A 7545-nucleotide genomic window follows, 5' to 3' on the forward strand; every position below is an offset into this window, starting at 1 on the left:
TGCGTGAAAGCATTCAAAAGAACGTGTTCATTGAACACGCTCATTTTTTCGTGAATGCTGAACTGAACGCAACACATTTTTTAATAAAGAACTTGAGCGTGAATTAGTTCACTTTATGTGTCATGAACGCCAGACATCACTATAAATGAACATTGGAATTTAATTCCCCTTTAAAGCTGAGTGAGATCTGTTTTCTCTTTTGAAACGCAACGAGAGAAAGTTCTCCCCTTCTGTACTCTCGCTGGTGCCGCTTGTATCATCAGTCGGAATTTCTTTGGACATAGTGCGCAATGCATTGCGGGCAACGTAGTGTCCGGCTGAGAATAGTTGAATAACACAGGGCTAGTTATTGCTGCTTACGCACGACGTTACCCGTGATGAATTGCGGCGGAGAAAGAGAGGGAGGGAGAGGGAGAGCGAGAGACAGACTGACAAGCGCTGCATTTAAAAAAATGGCTCGTGGAAGTGATGGCACGGAGACAGACGCCGATTCTCCTTATGAACACCTGCGCAGCAAAAACAAGTAAGGACATTCACAACGTCATTTTTTAAATTTGAAACCGCATATTCAGTTAAAACATCCATCCGGTGTGAATGCATGCACGCCCTCGAGGGTCATAAGTGAGGAAAGGGGGAGAAGACCCCTGCCAAGCCCAACACTGCCAGCAGCCTTCAAGAGGTCCGTGGTGGTCTCGGAGCAGATAAAGTGTTTATCGACTATTACATTGTGGAAGATGTACAACCTCTAAACAAAAAACACTGTATCACACGTGTGTTATAAGTGTACATAACATAGGCCTAGCCTACATGTGTATACACAGTTTCCTTCAAAATATATAGGCCTATATATTTGTGCATTTGACTTTTGCCTTCATTAGGCCTACCTTCATTCAAGAGTTTTGCTCATGTAATAATTCATACACAAACAGATAGGCCATATAATATCATATAAAACTATATATAAATATTTCATATTATATATATACAGTAAATATATATATTTTTTTAAATGCTAGTAGACTTCATTACACTAGGCTACAACTGGTCTACCTTGTCTGTACTGCATGCTGCAAGTTTCATCACCTGGTAAGAAACCCACAATTGCAGTGTCATGAGCAAATGTCTAGTCAGTTTCAAAGAATGTATGATTTCTAGCTCGTAGTGTGAAAAAAGTATTTATTTGAATATCTCAAGAAACAAAGTGAAAATGAACTGAACTTTGAACTAGTTCAGAATTAAAATTGTGAACTTTGAACTTGAACTGTTCACTTTGAGCATTTATGAACTGAACTTGAACTAGTTCAGAAAAGCTGTGAACTGGCACATCACTGCTGCACTGGCCGGTTCCCAAGTTCTTTCACTCCATGCAGCAATTGGGGTTGTGAAAGACTGACTGAAAAACCTAGGCTAGAGATGCACCAGATCCTGATTTTTAGGTAAGTGTCGGATACCGGATCCACTGCTTAAGATCCTGTGAAAAACCCTATTATCCTGCCGGATCCGGAACCGGATCTTGGATCTTGTGCATGTCTACCTTCTATATGGCTCCTCCGGCACAAGCCGTCTGGCTCTGCCATCCAGTCGCTCTAGGTACTCCCAGTCAAGACTGTTCTCCATTGTCGTACCCAAGTGGTGGAACGATCTCCCAGAGGCAGCAAGACTAGCACATCTCTTGCAGCCTTCAAGAAGCAAGTAACTCTCCTCTTTCGTGACTAATGTTTGAGCTGCCCTAACCCCAGGCCAGACTCTTGATGTGTGTGTGTGTGCAGGGTTGGGGAAGTTACTTTTTAAATGTAATCCGGTAAAGTTACAAATTACTCTTTCAAAAATGTATTCAGTAATGTAATCCCATTACTTCAATATTTAAGTAATGTAACGGATTACTTTTGGATTACTTTTGGATTACTTTTCCCCCAAAATACTTATAATGACTTAAGTGAATCATGCTTTTTTTCCCCCAAACACTTACAATGACTTAAAATAAATTGAGGAAAGCTTACTTAGGCTTAGTTTGTCAATTAAAGTACACACAGCAAGTCCTGACCACAGTTCAATTTATTGAAAAAAAAATAACAGCTATATACAAAATCAACAAAGGCACACCCCACACCCAACCCCTAACCAGGTTGAACTATGTACACAATGGCTGCCCCCACAGCCATCCTCATTGACAGTGCATGGCAGCACGGGATGACAGCACCCGGTCAATGCATTTGGACGAATGTCCATACAGTAAACTATATGGAGTATTATGGGGACAGAAAATTAGAAAGCAAACACTTTCCAGAGTTTAATGGATATCATTAGTTGCAAGTTGTACTTGTTAGCCAGTCGATGGCTAGCTCGAAACTGACTTACACTTTCCCTACACCAGTACCAATTCATCGTAACGGGAAGACAAATGAATACAAAATTGACTGTTATGAAATGGCTCTACAAGGACATTACGGGCTTGACAACACCAATGTTTTGAAAAGCCTCCCCATCCCATGATATTTTTTTTTTCCAGAGTAGGCTATGTATGACCTGAAAGTGCTGACGCTGTGTCTTTCGACGCTGACAAGATATTGACTTTGGGTTGGCACAACCGGCACTGGACATCGATATTGGCGCCCTTGTCTTCCTTGAAAATGAAATGTTTATTTGTATTTCCACCGGGTAAATGCATTTTTCTCCATTGCTCACGACTGCTCTGTACTTCTTTGACTGAGTGATTGATGCAACGACAACGAACTATTGAACACTCCCACCAGCAGGGAAGGGAAGCAAGGCTGAGAGAACGCAGGTCGGTCAGGAATGCTACTGTCACTGTCGTCATTACGTAACAGGTGATGATTCCGGCGAAAAACCAAAAATCACAACATACAAGCCGCGGCATAACAATAAATGAATAAATAAATCAGTTAATATAATAATTAAATAAATAAAAGGGACCAAAGACGCAATTTCGCAAGAATTGTAATCCTGTTAAGTAATCCCCATTCCCACTGAATGTAACTGTAATCTGAATACATATTTTTTTGCTTGTAATGTAACGGATTACAATTACATTGATTTTGTATTCTTTTACCGTAACGCCGTTACATGTAATCCGTTACTCCCCAACCCTGTGTGTGTGTGTGTGTGTGTGTGTGTGTGTGTGTGTGTGTGTGTGTGTGTGTGTGTGTGTGTGTGTGTGTGTGTGCGCGCGCTCTACTTTAAACAACAACAACAACAACAACAACAACAACAAATTGACTAACCCTTCTTTGCATCTGCACTTGTTCTGTATATCTCCTATGCACTTTGTACTAGTGATGTTGGCTATGATTATGTCCTCTTTTGAAAGTCTCTTTGGTTATAAAGCGTCTGCCAAATGCAATATAATGTAATGTAATGCAATGTAATAGAGCTTGAAAGTGACGTCATATCCTTCGATTTCATGGGACCTCACAGTGTTTTTAGCGGAAAATGTTGGCATGTAATCACAGGCTTTGTTCACAGAAAATAGAGAATATTAAAATGATATTTCGATCCCCTATGAATTGTGCCACGGGTTTCACACATGTTGTTTCTGATATTTTTGTAGGATTTTTCGAACAAAACACCAAACGATTTAGAGGGGTGTGTTTTTTCTCATTTTTCATGCAGACGACCTCGGAAAACAAAATATCGACAGGCCTACATCTGCATAAATAATCTAAATTTAGCTCCTTAAACAGTATATTTGTAGGCCAGTGCATATAATGACTGGAATCAGAAGATATTTACTCGCTACCATGTTGTTAGATGGTCAGCTAAGGACCCGTGAATGCGGAACTAAGGGGAGGGACTTTCAAGCCCTATTCTGTGTGAGATAAGGCTGTGGAAGGGGGGCAGGAACTCTGTTGCTAATGGTGACATTTTCGCTCTTCACATCTCCTATGATAAGTCAGTGGAGTGGAGGACCAAACTGGGGTTGTGGGGGCGTGGCTGGGAAAATGAAACCCCGTGACCAGACACTGTTACCCTGACACCCCCTCGCGCCCCTGCGGACCCTCTCTTCAGCCTCTCTGTGGTGCAGACACTCACCTTCTTTGGGGGGCTCAAAGCAGTGTCACACCCCTGTCAGCTCACCTTAGCACTCACACTGTTGAGCCCTTTATCCACCGTCCAGCCAGAACCATAGCTCCACTGCTAGCTGAGAGAGAGAGAGAGAGAGAGAGAGAGAGAGAGAGAGAGAGAGAGACACACACACACACACACACACACACACACACACACACACACACACACACACACACACACACACACACACACACACACACACACACACACACACACACACACACACACACACCATGGCTTCATTGACTAGGATGTACCCTTTAAAAAAACACTCAGAAACATGAATTGGCAATTGATAAACATGTACTGAAAATTACAATATAATCTAGGGAAGCACAATGCTGTTCTATTCTATTCTGTGTTCTATTTATACACACAGACACCACTAGTGTTTGTCACACAAACTTAAGTCACACAGAGATGCACTCACACAAGCGTACACAGACACACCCCTTCCTGAGAGATTCTACCCCTCCCATCTTGTGCCAAAGTTGCTTACCGGTATATTATCCTGTCAGGTGACGTGCGGCAAAGTAGTGGATGTGGGGAGTGTGGTGTGTGTGTGTGTGTGTGTGTGTGTGTGTGTGTGTGTGTGTGTGTGTGTGTGTGTGTGTGTGTGTGTGTGTGTGTGTGTGTGTGTGTGTGTGTGTGTGTGTGTGTGTGTGTGTGTGTCTGTGTGTGTGTGTGAGAGAGAGAGAGAGAGAGAGAGAGAGAGAGAGAGAGAGAGAGATTAATGCCTGCATATTGAGTCCTTGCATATTGATTGACTCAACACTGAGGGGCAGAGGCAGCTTCAAGTTAGTCAGACAAAACATCTCTTAACGATCCAACACGCATGCCTTTCGCCTTTAAAAAAAATATTTGCTGAAACAAACATACATGTCTTTTTTTTTTTTTAAAGGGGCACAATGTAGGATGAAGTAGTTTGCGCGGTGCCCGTGGCATGCCTGTCTCAAAATCTACACAGTCATGAAAAAATGCTGTTTAAATAAACTCGCTGTGAGAATGTTTTTCATCACGGAATGCCAGCGGTTAATACAAATCTGATTATGGTATGCAAAGCGATTTTTCGTACGAGAAGTGTTTCCAACGACACTCGACCGGGTCGCTTTGTCTAAAGTTACATTTGGGGTTCTCTGACAGCGGACCGTGACAGTGGTCGTGAGAGTCATCGTTCAATTACTAACGACTAAAAATAAGCATCGGCTGACTCGGGACAGTGATTTATTAAACTTTTAATCCTACATAGAGCCCCTTTAAAAATCTGGATAGAGGGTGCATGTAAGCTGTTTTGTCAGATCCGTGGTGTGCACATCACAACGCTGGTGTTAGCCAGTGTGCTGCACCACGGTGGTAGGCTACCTTAGAGTGACTTTGTGGCCCCACGTCTTCTCCTGCTGTGCTGCTGTGTGGTCGCGGCTGTTCAACACGGGAGTCCTGCTGAGATGGCCATCACTAGGTCACAAAGACCAGACGGGAACTCTCCAGCCAGTCAGTGCTCACCCGCAGCTGCCCTCAGTGTAGTTGAGAGGAGGGGTATCTGCTTTGGCCTTATTTTCACAGGCATGGCTTCTCAGTGAATGCATGCGGTTGCTTTGAAATTATTATAATCTGCTGCCCATCAACAAGTCCATACATTTGGCCTGTTTCTCCTTGTCAATTTTACAAGTGGAACAATGTTAGGAGTGTGTGTGCTGTGTGTGTGCTGTGTGTGTGTGTGTGTGTGTGTGTGTGTGTGTGTGTGTGTGTGTGTGTGTGTGTGTGTGTGTGTGTGTGTGTGTGTGTGTGTGTGTGTGTGTGTGTCAGAACGTGTGTGAGTGCCTGCATGCATGAGTGTGTGTCTGTGTGCGGGCATGAATGTGTGAGTATCCACACAAAATCCAAATATATTTAAAAATATTTCCGCCGCTCCAATTTCTACTGAAAACTCAGCTCAATGAAACATTCTTTCATTCTCTTCACACAGAATTTCTTTCAGTTTAAAATCTTTGTTGTTTTTCATAGACAGGTCGAGTAGACTTGCTTAGTATGGTATGCCTGTGGTAACAATGTAGGGCGTTCCATCCTCTGATTCTAGCCCAATGGGCATAAACCACCATTGAGCAACCAAAGCCAATCCAGCTCTTAGCTCTCCTGAGTCTATCTGACACTGTGAACAACATCTGAAGGTGTCTTCAACCCTGAGTTTGATTTGTCCTTTATTTGGTATTGTGTCTTGCGTTTGCTTGACTGCATCATTCGACCTTCAAGGTCCGACCTTTAAAACCCACAGTCCTCCCACTCTGGCTTTCCAGTTGGCCCTCATCCGGCCCTATTTTGGGGGAAAAGAAAGAGTGAGGTGTGGCTGTGGCCTCCTTCGGACAAAAAAGCTGAGGGGCTGTATGTGTGAACCCCATTAGCTCAATGGAGCGCATGAAAAGCATATTAGTGCCTTCCAGGGCCGGATTAACGCACAGGCTAGATATGGCTGAAGCCTAGGGGCCCCCACCTGCCAGGGGGCTCCCGATTGGCCAAAAGTCAAAAATGGCAGACTTGTTATAAGATGTGACATTGAAAAACGAATCTGTCGTGTCAAGTATACTTTTAAATCTTATTAATACTCCTGTCCATAGTTGACACACATATCCTTAACTCCTAGCTCGTAATTATGACACTGCCTCTTATTTTGTTGCAAAATTTTCTTTCCGGGGGGACCCACAGCAGCCTGTAGCCTAGGGGCCCCAGGCCATGTTAATCCGGCCCTGGTGCCTTCCTACTGCTACTTTCCTCCTCCAACACCCCACTGGTCACCCCGCTTACCATACTTCTCCTCCTTAGGCCCATCACGGTCTTACAGGTGGCCGACCGTACCGCAGATCTGGTTTGTTCCTTCGTCAAGGTTTTGGTTTCGCTGGCCGCGTTCAGACCCCCGTGTGTTTCCTCCCTTTCTCTGCTGTGCCCTCCAGTCTGGCCCATCTCACCCCACTGTCACTTCTTGTAAGTGAACTCATGGCCCACTCAAGCGGAGACGCAAGCGGAGATGTGGAGAGGGGTGGGACTGGGGACACCCAATGGACCACCAGTCCATTGCAGCAAAAAAAAAAAGACTCAATCGGACGTTCTTTTTGAATTTCTTGGTTTAAACCTTCTCTTCACCCCCGCCCAGCTCTGCCCTTTTTTTTCTTTATCTCTGCTGGTCTTTGTCTCATCAAATGCTGAGAAAACAGTTGGATGTGAATATCGTCCCGCCTGTTGCTCCTTCATGTTCTTTATTTATTTAAGCTGTCTTTATTCAATCAAAGTTGAGGAGTTTCTAGTCTTTTCCAAGCACAAACCGCCTCGGATTGTGGGAAAGGAGCTTATGTCGTGCAGGAGGGTGATCAGAGCGTGGGAGAGGACAGAGGGATGCTGGGACAACGAATCAGTCAGGTGCAAACCACATTACATTATTATATAGACCAATATCAAAATTACTCCAAT

Source organism: Engraulis encrasicolus, chromosome 16 (genome assembly GCF_034702125.1).
Source record: "Engraulis encrasicolus isolate BLACKSEA-1 chromosome 16, IST_EnEncr_1.0, whole genome shotgun sequence".
Classification (NCBI taxonomy): Eukaryota; Metazoa; Chordata; class Actinopteri; order Clupeiformes; family Engraulidae; genus Engraulis; species Engraulis encrasicolus.